At 38.6% G+C, this 14,905-nt stretch overlaps 1 protein-coding gene across 4 annotated transcripts in view; it reads right to left on the reverse strand.

Annotated features, from left to right (window-relative positions):
• MEMO1 (mediator of cell motility 1) overlaps window positions 1-14,905 on the reverse strand; it is a 119,854-nt gene that overhangs the window by 103,593 nt on the left and 1,356 nt on the right. The window lies entirely within an intron of this gene.

A 14,905-nucleotide genomic window follows, 5' to 3' on the forward strand; every position in this document is an offset into this window, starting at 1 on the left:
AATTCTGCACGGATGAAAGATCCACTTTAAGTGGAAGACAGACAGATCTTAGTGAAAAGAGTATAAAACCTTAATTGCTGGAGCACCTGGATGGCACAGTCAATTAAGTGTCCGACTCTTGGTTTTGGCTCACGTCTCCATCTCCAGGTCATGAGACTGAGCCCCACGTTGGGCTCCATGCTCAGCACAGAGTCTGCTTGAGAATCTCTCTCCTTCTCCCTCTGTCCCTCCCACTTGTACGGTCTCTCTCTCACTCTCTCACACACTCTCGCTCTCAAATAATTAAATCTTTGAAGAAAAAAAACCTTCATTGCTAGGATTTCAAATTCCAGATTGGAATTAATCTTTCTAAAACTGCCTTTAGAAGCATACCATCTTGATGCTGACAGTCTCACAAGTATATTAAATATGTACAATTCATTCTATGTCAACTGTATTTCAATAAAACAATTTTTAAAAACTACAACTTCAGTTTTAGTATAGTATCATAAAAGGATATCCACAATTATCTGAGAAGTCCACTAAAATACTCTGCCCTTTCCCAATTTCATATCTGTAGGAGGACAGATTTTCTTGATATGGTTCAGGTTAAACAATGTATCACAACAAAATTAATGCAGTAACAGATATAAGACTCCAGCTGTTTTCTATTAAGCTAGACATTAAAGATATTTGCAAAAATGTAACAAATGCCAATCTCTCATATTTTTCTTGTTTTGGAAAATAAAGTTACTTCATTAAAAATGCTATTAATATTAACATGTAATGGGTTTTATTATTTTTTAAATAAATTAAAAGTAAATATTTTTAAAGTTTCTCAGTTTTAGTTTCTAATTTGGCGGATATTGATAAATATAATTCACATTTTTTTAAAAAAAAAGCTGAGGTAATCAATCACTTTGAGGAGTATAAAGGGACTCTGACACTGAAAAGTTTGAAAATAACTGTTGGAGATCTAATGATATTTTATTTAGCTATTCAACTCCGGGTCACCTTACTGAATGCACCATAACTATCTTCCTTTGAAGAACCAGAATAAGCAATAACCAAAAAAGAAGGTGTGATAGGCAGAATAATGACTCTCCATGTTATAACACAAAAATACCTTCAATTATTAAATTTGTGGGGTGCCTGGGTGGCTCAGATGGTTAAATGTCTGCCTTCGGCTCAGGTCATGATCCCAGGGTCCTGGGATCAAGCCCCACATCGGGCTCCTGGCTCAGTGGGGAGCCTGCTTCTCCCTCTCCCTCTGCCTCTCTCCCTGCTCATGCTCTCTCTCTCTCTGTCTCTGTATCTCTGTGTCTCAAATGAATAAATAAAATCTTTAAAAAAAATTATTAAATTTGTTAAGTACAAAAGTATAAAACAATTATATAATATACTATACTGCTTGCTGAAAAGGTATAGGAAATGATAATATATTCATATGTGCTTGTATATGCTTAACAAAACAATGGACACTCAAGAAACTGATAAAAGCACATACCTATGAGAGAAGGGGAATATGAAACATATAGGGGTGGCATAGTAATGAGCCTCTTAATCCTTTAATTTTTAAAACGTCTGAATGTATTCACAATATTTTTAAATTTATAATCTAATTTAATTTAAAAGAAAATAATCCTAAACCAATATTAAGCTACAATTCACATGTATTTTCAATTTCTAGGTTGCCCTGATCCCAGGGGGAAGAAAAAGAAAAAAAAGCTTACTCTTTTTATTAGCTCTGAGGCAAAACAGTATTGCTAGCAATTAAAAACTTATGCCAGAAGAATAAGCATTAGCCAATCTGATTTCTAGGACACAATACAGAAATGTTTTTTAAACCTATAAATAAATTCATCACCTGAAAAATCCAAAACAGTAATAAATAATTAATAAGAAAATATTCAGGTGAAACTACCAGCTATTTTATTAACTTTTTATACTTAAAAGATGTCACTGATGGAATTAAAAGCAAATTCAGATATTGCACAAGACAAAAAAAATCAGTGAACTTGAAAACAAAGTAAAAAAAAAAATTATCCAAAAGGAAGCACAGAGAGAAAAAAAGGAAAAAAATAATTCCCAATTAACTAAAGGACAAGTATCAAGCTATTTAACATACTTTTAACTGGAGTCTAGAAAACAAAGGGGTAAAAAGAAAAAATATTTGAGGTAATAATGATTATGAAGAATATTTTTCTAAATTTGCTGCAAACTATAACCCATGGATCCAAGAAACTTGGCAAATCCCAAAAAGGATAAACTCAGATTACTCAAAGGCACATACATGATGATAAAATAGGAAGAAAATGGTAATAAGTTAAAAAAAATCTTAATGCAACCACAAGAAAAGAAAAACCACTTGTTGAGAGAAACAAATATTTAAAAAAAAAAAATTCAGAATTCTCAGAAGCTGTTCAAGCCAAAATTCAATAGAATATTTATAAAGTGCTAAAAGAAGTAATGCTGGGCACCTGGGTGGCTCAGTCGGTAGAGCATCCAACTCTTGATTCTGACTCAGGTCATGATCTCAGGGTCTTAAGATCAAGCCCCTCAATGGGCTCCTCGCTCAGTGGGGAATCTGCTTGAGATTCTCTCTCTCTCTCCCCCTCTCCCCTCCCTCGTGCTCACGTGTGCTCTCTCCTCTCTCAAATAACAAAACCTTTAAAAAAATCATTAGTCATTAGAGAAATACAAATTAAAACCATAATGATACAACTTCACACTGATTAGGATGGCTATTATCAAAAAAAAAAGGAAAAAACAAGTGTCCACAAGGATGTAAAGGAAGTAGAATCCTTATGTATTGCTGGTAGGAATTAGTGAAGCTGCTGTGGGTATCAGTTTGCTAATTCCTCAAAGAGTTAAACATGGAATTACCATATAACCCAGCAAATCCACTCCTAGATAGATACCCAAAACAACTGAAAGCAGGGCCTCAAGCAGATACTTGTACACCAACATTCATAGCAGTACTATTCACAAAGCCAAAAGGTACAAACAACCCAACTGTCCATCAATAGATGAATGAACGAACAAAATATGGTATAGACATACAATAGATATTTTTTTTAAAGATTTTATTTATTTATTTGAGAGAGAGAATGAGAGAGAAAGAGCACATGAGAGGGGGGAGGGTCAGAGGGAGCAGCAGACTCCCCGCTGAGCAGGGAGCCCGATGCGGGACTCGATCCCGGGACTCCAGGATCATGACCTGAGCCGAAGGCAACCGCTTAACCAACTGAGCTACCCAGGCGTCCCCAATGGATATTATTCAGCCTTAAAAAGAAATAAAATTCTGATACATGCTACAATATGAATTAACCTTGAAAACATGCTAAGTGAAGTAAGCAAGACAAAAAGGACAAACATTATGAGTCCACTTAACTGAGACACGAGGATAGGCAAATTCATAGATAAAGAAAGTAGAATGGTGGTTGCCAGGAGATGAGGAGAGGAGTCAATGGGGAGTTAGGATTTAATGGGTACAGACTTTCAGCTGGGGAAACATACCAGAGATGGATGTTGGTCATAGTTGCAAATTATATGAATGTACTTAATGCCACAGAAGTGTAGACCTAGAAATTGGTATGACAGAAAATTTTATGCTATGTATATTTTACCACAATAAAAAAAGTGTCTTTGTATACCTAAGGCCTTGCTAGATAGTTCACACTAATAATATGATTTACGGTAAATGCCTGTTTTTGTTTTCCTGGTACCCTGGGCCACACTGTGGCACTGCAAAAGACAGGAGGGCTGGAGACTGATCAGTTGAGATAAGTCACAACCTTGCTCCATGCCTAAAAGATTGACACCCCCCGCCACCCCGCCCAATAAAAACCCTGGATACCAAGGCCCAGGTGAGCTTCCCTGGCTGGCAAGACTTCATTCTTGTTGTCATGCATCACTGATGAGAGAATTAAACACTGTCAGAGTAACTCCACTGAGGGGACAACTGGACCCTTACACTTGTTTTCTCTGGTACTCCACTGTATGCACCTTTTCCTTTCCCCGATTTTAATCTGCATCCTTTCTCTGTAATAAACCATACCTGTAAATATAACAGCTTTTCTGAGTTCTATGAGTCCTTCTAAGGAATCATCAAACCTGAAGGTAGTTTCAGTGACCCCTGACCCAGATGGAAAGCATGTACCATGCAAACATTAACCAGGAGAAAGCTGGCCTGGCTTTATTAATATAAAACAAGAAACACTTCAGAACAAGATATAAAGAGGAACATACATAATAACAGTCAATTCGAGAAACAACCTCAGACATGTACATCAAATAACAGAGATTCAAAATACATGAAACAACAAAACTAAAAGAAACAATACACAAATCCAGAATTATAGTTGGAAATTTCAACACTGCTCTCAGGAATTAACATAAATAATAAGGAAAATCAATAGGAATATAAAAGATTTAAATACAATAACCCAACTTAACCTAATTAACATTTAGAAAGCATTCCACCCAACAACTACAGAAAACATACATTATTTTCAAATGAACACAGAACATTCACCAAGACAGACCATGTAATGAGCCATAAAACAAGTCTATTGTTAGTTGTCTGGGCCCAAGGGAGAAAAACAGATGCAACATTTCCTAAACTTATCTGACCATAAAGCCTTTCTGCAAAGGCATCTCCAGGGACTACTGTTTCTCAGAACACTTTGGGAAAAGCTATCCCACCCATTTTCACCTCTTCCTATTTCTCCTCCTAGTTTTAACTAGCAAAATAAGGGGATCAATAAAAAGATCCTTTCCTTGGCTACTCAGCCAGAACTAGCCAATCTTATGAAGTGCCTGCAGAAGTCCTAAGGCAGGAATAAGCTTGACATATTTGGGAAACAGTAAGGGGGCCAGAACAGCTGGAACAGCATAAAGGGTAAGTGGTAGGAGATGAAATGAGAAAGTTAAGCAGCGGAGGTCAGAGCATGAAAGACCTTCTAAACCTCAGGAAGAATTCTGAATGTGATTTTAAGTATGAGGGGAGAGTTTTGAGAAAAGAATATTATCTCCTTCATGTATTTAAAAGATTTCCCTCTCAAAAAATGAAACAAGATGAAACCAGGGAGGGAGACAAACTGTAAGAGACTCTTAATCTCAGGAAACAAACTGAGGGTTGCTGGAGTGTTGGGGGGTGGGAGGGATGGGGTGGCTGGGTGATGGACATTGGGGAGGGTATGTGTTGTGGTGAGCACTGTGAATTGTGTAAGACTGATGAATCACAGACCTATATCCCTGAAACAAATAATACATTATATGTTAATTTAAAAAATAAATTAATTAAAAATTTAAAAAAATAAAAGATCTCCCTCTCTCTGCTGTGTAAAGAACGAATGGAAACTAGGCAATCAGGAAGCTCTGGTAACCATAAAAGATGTCGAAGACCAGAGCAGCTTAGACCAGACTTAAATGTGTATGTCAAAGAAAAAACACCCAGGCAAATCTATATAAACTGTGCTGAGATGTCTTTAAGCATTTTCTTTACCTGGCTCCCACGATATCTTATTCTCTACCTAATGAGATGCTTAATCTGTCTTCCTTACATCATCTCCCTCATCTCCCCAACCTCTTCAGGTTGGAAATGTTTTAAGGCTCAGGTCATGAACTTTTTTCCAGCTATTCTCATTCTTGTGGTGATTTCACCCAGGTACTTGGCTTTAAAACCATCCATCTATATAATGGTAATTCCCAATTTTACATCTCCAGTCTAGGCCTCTCCCCTAAACTCCAGGCTAGGCTCATGTACCCACGTGATTGTATAGTAAACACCTTAAAATTTAACAATCCAAATTGACTTCCTAACCTGCCTCCCCCAATATTTTTCTAAGTCCTCCCTACCTCAGATGGTAGCAACTCCATTACCGCAATTGCTAAGGGATAAACCGTAAGAAATATCCATGACTCCTGTCTTTCTCTCACACCCCACTTTCAAGTATGGCAGCGAATCCTTTCATCTCTACCTTCAAACTCTATCCAGTAACCAACCACTTCTTACCCACCTCCACTGCTATTACTCGATCCAAGCCTTTATCATCTCTCACTTGACTACTGCTTTCCTCTCAGCTGGTCTCTCTAGTTCTGCCCTTGCCACTGCCTTCACCACTCCCCAAGTCCCAAAATAGCAGTCAAGTGATTCTAGTAAATCTAAATTAGATCATGTCATCAACTTCTCAAAACCTTCCAAAAGCTGCTCAAGAAAAGTCCTTACAATGGTCTTCATTATCTGACCACAACACCTCTGTGCCTCTGCTCCAGCCATTTACTTTTTTTTTTTTCTTTTTGTACCTTTAACCTCATATCACACTACTTTGTCCCAGGTCACTTCATACCAGTTGCAAAGGACTCCTCGCTGTTCCTCAAACACTCCAAGCCTGCTTTAGCCGCAGGACCTTTGAACTTGCAGTACCCTCAGCCTAAAATTATCTTGGCCCCTAAAATCATCTAGAACGCAAGGCTCACTCTCTCATCTACTTCAAGTCCTCACTCAAACGTCATTCAAGTGAAGTTATTTAATGTTACTTAAAATTTCAATGTTATTTAAAAATTGCGAACTTCTCTCCCACCCTTAAAAATTTTTTACACACCAGCAAGCTCTGCTTTATTTGCTTTATAATTCTCCCCAGCACTTTCCTGTATCTAACATACTATGTATTTTACTTATTTACCTTATTTATTGTCTGTCTCCTCCAAATAGAACATACACTCTAGAGATTTTTGTCTGTTTCATCTCCTGCTACAAAACTAGTCCTTAGAGCAGTATGTTTCACACAGAACTCAGTTTATTCAATACTGAATCACTGAATGTTAAATAAAGCCTCTCCAGAAGTGTCAAGTTTTGCCAGGCCCGGGGCGCCTGGGTGGTTCAGTCGGTTAAGCATCTGCCTTCGGCTCAGGTCATGATCTCAGAGTCCTGGGATTGAGCCCAGCATCAGGCTCCCCACTCTGAGGGGGTCTGCTTCTCCCTCTGCCCTGCCCCCCTTCTACTCATGCTCTGCTCTCTCTCTCTCTCTCTCTAATAAATAAATAAAATCTTAAAAAAAAAAGTTTTGCTAGGCCCAAACCAAATCCTGGGACTAGCGTAATTAAAAAAAAAAAAAAAATCCTTTGTCAGTATTTATATTCTATGAATAATATTCAATATTCGTAAGTGTTTTTAGTCACAGTTTTATTATTTTATAATCTAAGATATTTACTTAACAATTATAGAGATGCTTACTGATTCCAAATAATTCTTCTCTCTTACTCCAGCATCACTACAAATAGAAAAAACAGTAGACTTCAGGGATACCTGGGTGGCTCAGTTGTTAAGCATCTGCCTCCGGCTCAGGTCGTGATCCCAGGGTCCTGGGATCGAGCCCAGGATTAGGCTCCCTGCTCGGCGGGAAGCCTGCTTCTCCCTCTCCCAGTCCCCCTGCTTGTGTTCCTTCTCTCGCTTTGTCTCTGTCAAATAAATAAATAAAATCTTCAAAAAAAAAACAGACTTCAGCCGGAAGTCCTATGTTCAAATCCTAGCTCACCATTTACCAGTAGCATGACTCAGGCAATTTTAGCCTCCTCCAAGTCTTAGTTTCTCATCAATAAGATAGCAAGGAGGGGGTGGATTAAAGCCCGGGCTGCCTTACCTATCCTATACCTAATCACAGGATTATTGCGAAAGTCAAAAATACATGAGAAAATGCTTTATAAACCATAAATTATATACAAGTGTGCGTTAAATGTCAAAAGTTTGAGAAAAACCTGAGATGGAACAGAGAAGTTCAAGGTTTGGGAGAGTATATCTCACCATACCTCTCTGGAGTCAGACTGGCTCCTTGGAGTCAACTCTTCCACTTACTTACTACACCTTAAACAAGTTATTCAACCTCTCTGAGTCATTGTTTCCACATCCATAAATGGAGATAATACCAAGCTTGTAGCATCCTTTTGAGGATTACAGCTTATATACAAATATATGTAATGTACCTATGGAATAACCTTAATGAACGACATTTTTGTTATTCATCTTGGTCTTTCAAATGGACAAAAATTCAAAAACAGATATATACAAACTACACCATGGAATTAGGAAAGAAGATGATTTTGATTTGGAAATTATATGAGAAAAAAAGAAGGAAAGTGAGAAACAGCCAGAGGTAATCAAGCAATAATCTCAACAGTTTGCCTATTAAATTTGTTCTTCCTTTGTGTTGCCTTTCTCCAAGTAAAACAGCAGGATGAAATGCAAAGAAAAATCAGCACACAAAACACCGTATTAGTAACCTAAAAATGTTAATTTTATTTATTTTTTTTAAAGATTTTATTTATTTACTTGACAGAGAGAGATACAGCGAGAGAGGGAACACAAGCAAGGGGAGAGGGAGAAGCAGGCTTCCCGTGGAGCAGGGAGCCCAATGTGTGGCTCAATCCCAGGACCCCGGGATCATGACCTGAGCTGAAGGCAGATGCTTAACCGACTGAGCCACCCAGGCGCCCCTAAAAATGTTAATTTTAAAACTAAATATTATATAATCTCTTTTCTTCAAAGAACATTTTTATTAGTCAGTTTTTCAATTTCTCACACACCAGGATGTTATTTTGACACTCAAAACTCAAGGCACATATCACAAAAATAAAACAATTGTGGTTTTCCAACTACAGAACTGTGATGTATTTTATTAAATGTTTAGAAATACGGCAAAATGAATGAAAACAACTCAAAAAGTAAAAGTGCAATTAAGATATAGATCATAGAAACATTTCAAGAATGCTCTTTGAAATCATTTGACTTTGATACATTTCCTCAATTCTAGGACACCAGTAATTATAAGATGTACCACCAATATAACAACCATTTTTGGGGGGAGGAGCCCCCACATTAAATACATGCTTGGATACAAATAGCTAACTTAGATATATCAATTTCAAAAACATTAAAATGTAATGTATTCTTCTGGGATGCTGAAAATGTTCTATTTCTGGATCTAAAGGACAGGTTAGAGTATGTTAAATTTGTGAATATTTATCAAACTGTACACTTGACTTGTATACTTTTTCTGTATCTACATTTAGTTCAACAAAAAAATTTATGTAATGTACCTACTCCATACACATACAGCTATCAACTAAATGAATTCTTGATCTAAATATGAGAGGTAAAGAGAGCTTTTAAAAGAAAACATTGAAAAGTAACTTCATGACATTGATACAGGCAGAGATTTCATAAATGGAAACAAAAAAGCACTAACCAATTGATAAACAGGACTTCTTTAAGATTAAGCGCTTTGATTCACCAAAACACCAAGATCCTGGAAGAGCTAGCTACAGAGTAGAATATACCTGCAATGCATATACCCAACAAGACTATAACCAAAATATGTAAAGAACTACAAATCAATATGAAAAAAGTAAACATCCTAATAGAAAAAGGGCAAAAGGCTTAACAGATACTTCACAAAACCAGAAATCCAAATGGCCAATAATATAGGGTCCCTAATATGAAAAGGTACTCAACCTCATTAGTCATCAGGAATATAAAATTAAAACTATAATGCAATACCATTACACACCAGTCCAGAATAACTAAAAATAAAAAGACTGACAATAATAAGTGCTGACAAAGATGTAGAACAACTAGAACTCTCGTACACTGGTGGTAGGAGTGTAAATTTGTAAAAAACCACTTTCCAAAACTTTAGCAGAATCTATTAAAAATGAACATATCATAACCATGACTTAATAATTCCACTCTAAGGTATAAAACCAATAAAAATGAATATACATGGGGGCGCCTGGGTGGCTCAGATGGTTAAGCGTCTGCCTTCAGCTCAGGTCATGATCCCAGGGTCCTGGGATCAAGCCCCACATTGGGCTCCTGGCTCAGTGGGGAGCCTGCTTCTCCCTCTGCCTCTGCCTCTCCCCCTGCTCATGCTCTCTCTCTCTCTCTATCTCTTGTGTCTCAAATGAATAAATAAAAAATCTTTAAAAAAAAAATGCATATACATGTTCCCCCCAAAAAAAGTACAAAAATGTTCATTGCAGGGGCACCTGGGCGGCTCAGTCGGTTAAGCATCTGACTCTTGATCTCAGCTCAGGTCTGGATCTCAGGGTCATGAGTTCAAGCCCTGCACTGGGCTCCACGCCCACACTGAGTATGGAGCCTACATACATACATAAATATGTTCCTTTCGGCAAAACAACCAAATGTCCACCAACAGTAGAATGGATAAGCTATGGTATATTCACATAACAGAATACAGCAATGAGAAGAAACAAACTACAACACAATAAGCATTAATCTCATAATTATAATGCTGTGCAGAAGCAGCTCAAATTCAGATATACTTTATAATTCTATTTCATGTAGAGTTCAAAAACAGACAAGACTTTTCTACTGTTAGAATACAAGGAACACAGTAAGGGTTGGGGATTCCAGTACTGATATGTTTCTTGAGCTGCATGCTGATTACATAAATGTGCTTATTTTGTGAAAATTCATCCAGTTGTACACTTCTCTGTATGAATGTCATACTTCTTTAAAAATCTTAGATAAAATGGGGTCCCAACTGGTGATTCAGGATTTCTAATCCTTTCCCACCAGCAACATTCTTCACCCATACTATACTCAGAGATTTAACTAGCAATGGTCCTTTATCACCACCACTGCTCTTTAGGATTGAAACAATCAATATCTTTGTTCATATTTACTTTATGCCAAGCACTTTAACATTCATTCACTCAAATACTTATTGAATACCTACTATGTACAAAATCTGTGCTGAGTACTTAAGGTACACAAAATGAGCGAGACATTGTTCCTAGCCTCAAGGAGTTCCTAACCTTATAGAAGACCACACATACAGGGGGGCACCTGGATGGTTCAGTCAGTTAAGCATCTAACTCTTGGTTTCGGTTCAGGTCATGATCTCATGGGTCATGAGCAGGGAGTCTGCTTGAGATTCTCTCCCTCTGCCCTTCCCCTCACTCACACGCACACTGTCTCCCTCTTTCTCTCTCTAAAATAAATAAATAAATCTTAAAAAAAAAAAAAAAGAAGACAACAACCACACATACAGATAACCAAATGAATGTACAGAGATACGCACAGAACATAATGAAGTACAAAGGAACAGCGAAAACAGCCTGGGAGAGGTCAGGCATCAGGACAGCCTTCATGGAGGTATGAACACCTGAGTCTTTAAAAGAGTAGGAATTATCCAGGCAAAGTGCATTTCAACAGAGCAAACAGCTTGAGTAAAAGCACAGTGTATTTAAAGAAACAATTGCAGCGGCTACATGGTAAAAACAAGGACTGGGATGGGGTAAAAAGGAGTTGGCCAAAGAGATAGGAGGATGCCAAGTCATGAAGAAATTCAGACCTTTTCCAAGGCAAGATGGATCAGTGAGATTTATGCAAAGGAATTATGTGGTCAGACAGATTATTCAGGGAGCGATGTAGAGGATGAACTGAAGGAGGATAAGGCTGGCAGAAAGAAGGCTGGTTAGGAGGCAGTTATAACTGTCTTCACAGAAGACAGTAAGAGCCTGAAATGAAATAAAAGCTATAATAAATATAGAGAAAATACAGAGTACAGATACATTATGCTGCTCGTCTAGAGATCACACTTTGAGAACCACTAACCTATGCTAGAGGTCAGCATATTTTTCTGTAAAGGGCCAAATAACAAATATTTTAGGCTTTATGGGCCACAGGCAGTTTCTACTGCACTTCTTGGTTTATGCTTGTTTTTTAAACCCTTTGAAAATTAAAAACAGTTCTTAGCTAGTAGACTTGACCAAGATAAAGGCCGCAGGCTGGATCTGGGCTGTGGGCATAGTTTGCTGATCCCTGCTATACACAGGTAAAGAAGTGAGGATTAACCTTCCTAGGAGATTAAAATGCTACTCCCATATTAGTTCCATACTCAGAAACTTCTCCCTTGGTCCTGACTGCCTACTGAATAAGTCAAATCACTATGATGCATAGCACTCATAGGCATCCATACTCTCTAGCACCAACCTACTACTCCAGGCTCAAGAACTATACCCAGTCTGAACCTTCCATTCTTATTAAACTGACCTACTTACATTATTTGCCTCTGTATGTTGTGGTGTTCCCCAATGTTCTTTTCTCCTCTCTAACCTACCTAAATACCATTCCTTGAAAGCACAATTCAAATCCTACCCTGAAGTGATTCCATAATCCTCAGAACTCCTAAAAACACTATCTCAATTTATCCAAAATTTATTTGCTGTCTTATGACTTACTTCAAATAAACTGTAAATTCTTTGAAAACAGAATAATTTATACTTCTATCAAAAGATCTAGCATATAACAAGAGATAAATAAACGTGAAGACCTACATGTGTATATATGTAACATATATACTTACACACACACACACTTTTTTTTTTTCCTGAGCTAGCTATGTAACTGAAGCAAATGTGATTTCACCCTTACTTATAACAGTAACCAAATACTTTAATTCTATGCACATGATCTGAATGCTGTAGGAAGGATAGAAAGACAATTCACAATCACATCTGTCTCTCCTATTACTCAAGTTTTTAGGGCTAGTTCACTAGGGGAAACAATAACACAAGTAAAATTTTTCCAGTGGTCAATGTTATCAACGTAGGTACACTGGAATAATGTTAAATAAGTTACTAGACCAAGTCAAAGTTTACTTACCTATTTTTACTTCACTTATTTTTAAAATACAAAATAACCTTTTACAACTACATTGCTTTAAATTCACCCTTTATTATTACTTAAGTTTAAAATCACACATATAGACACACACACACGCCACACTTGCTTTGAATTTTTTTAACAATAACATTCTCTATAACAATTCACATTATCAAAATGGCATTATTGATTTCATTGAGAATTTAGGGAAATAAGACTGCATTTCAAATTTTTAAGAAAATAGTCCATTTTAGGAATTGTTGAATCACTATACTGTACACCTGAAACTAATAAAACACTGTAAAAAAAAAAAAACTGTGCTTACACCAAAAAAAAAGAAAAAGAAAATAGTTCATTTTCATTCACTACTAATAAATAGCTGTAATCAGAGAATGTTTTGAGCTGAATTAAAGGTTTCTTCTTATAATTGAGAACATTACTGAAGACGTCTTTTCAAGTCCAAAGTGTGAACCATGTCTTATTTTACTACCCTAAGAATATTCAAGAATCTATAAAAATTCCTCCAGAATCATTTGCCCAAATTTCAAGGCAAACTACATAAAAAAGTATAAAACACATCTAGAAAGATATAGAAAACAAAACTAAAAGAAATAAATCAGAAGATGGCCATGAAAGTGAAAACTGAGACTTTCTAACCCTTCAAAACACATTGAAGGAAGCAGCTTAGTGACTTGTAACCCAGAAAAGACAATTATGCATTGATAAATTGAATATTAATAATGCATTTAATGGAGGACAAGCCCAGGAGCCAGGGACTCCCATTTCTCAATTCCCGTTCTGCCACTGGCTAGTACAGAGTCTTGGGCACATCCCCATATGTTGAACAAGAAAAGCTTAACTGACATTCTCAGGCTGTGGGAATTGATTAAATGCTTATGAAGTACTTTAGGACCATGAAGGAAAGCCAAATATCATTTGCTTAGTACAAAACGACAGCTACCTGTTAGGCTTGCAAATCCAATCATTATGATTCTTTTGTGTCTTCTTAACATAGCACATCTTCAGGAAGTCAGGAAAGTGCATATATTTATGAGCCCGTCTAGCAACTTCAGAGAAATGAATTTTCTTCCAAATCTTTGTCGTCTCACAAACCATGTCACTACCCAACCCAACTATTTACAAACGGAAACATGATGCGATCCACATTAAAGTTAGGTCCAGTTATTGATAAGCCAATACCAAATGACTGAAAACTATTAGGAATCACAGTAGAACTTTCCTCGTTAACTTACCAGAAATGTGACTCCTGAAAGTAATCCCAGAAAACAGTCGTCCTAACAAAACGTTTATTAAAGGTAAAGTCCCTAGGCTTTCTTACATAAAGAGCTCTAAAATGTTTGTAGACAGTGTCGACAGAAGACTAAATTCGCTCAGACCCTAATCTAATTCGTTAGGTAGTTCCAGCACCTGCTTGGTGTTGAGCGACTAGAGACTGGTGAAGCTGCCGAGCAAAAGTGCTGATGCCATCTCCAGCTGCCCCTTTCCGTGAATGACAGTAACAATGAAAACACTGACAAAAGAGCTGGGAGGCCACCCCAAGCCACTGCTTGGCAATACTTCCACCCTACCCCCAGCATACAGGAGCTGCAAATCCCAGAAAAGGCCCTCCTGCAACAGATCTCACAGGCGGAGACCTTCTCTCTAGTCTGGCAACGGGAAAAAGTACTACCCTGCACTCCTTTCCAGACAGCTGAGCACCTTAAAGGTGAGGGGAACGCTGCCTCTTTCTAAACTGCCAGCGGAAGAGGGAGAAGACTTCCCCGCAGGAGACGGGTGAGCAGAATCGGCCGTGCACACTGCCAGACCGAGAACTGCCCGGATCGCGGGCGCCTCTCGGACCGCCGGCGGGGAGCAACCGCGAGCACTGGAACGCGCGTCCCTCCCTCGGCTCCGGGTGGGGGAAGCGGGGCTCGGGCGCCGGGCAAACCGTCCTCCCGGGGGTGGCAGCGCTCGGCTGCCCGCTTCCCGGGAGCCGGAGGAGGCGACAAGTAGGCTCGGGTCCGGGAGCACCGGGAGCACATTCTTGCCTCGAGCCTGGTCCCGAGGGAGGGCGCATGCTGCCAAGGCGGCGACTCTCCCTCTCGCCCAACTCCGGGGTGAGCGAGAGGGCGGCCGGCCCCGGGCTGCCCGGCGGGATGCCACCCGGGTGGGGGAGGCGGCGAGGTCGGCCTCCGGGCCGCTCCCTCCCCACGCGGTCCGCGGCAGGCGGCCGTC

This window comes from Neomonachus schauinslandi, chromosome 10 (assembly GCF_002201575.2).
Source record: "Neomonachus schauinslandi chromosome 10, ASM220157v2, whole genome shotgun sequence".
Lineage (NCBI taxonomy): Eukaryota > Metazoa > Chordata > Mammalia > Carnivora > Phocidae > Neomonachus > Neomonachus schauinslandi.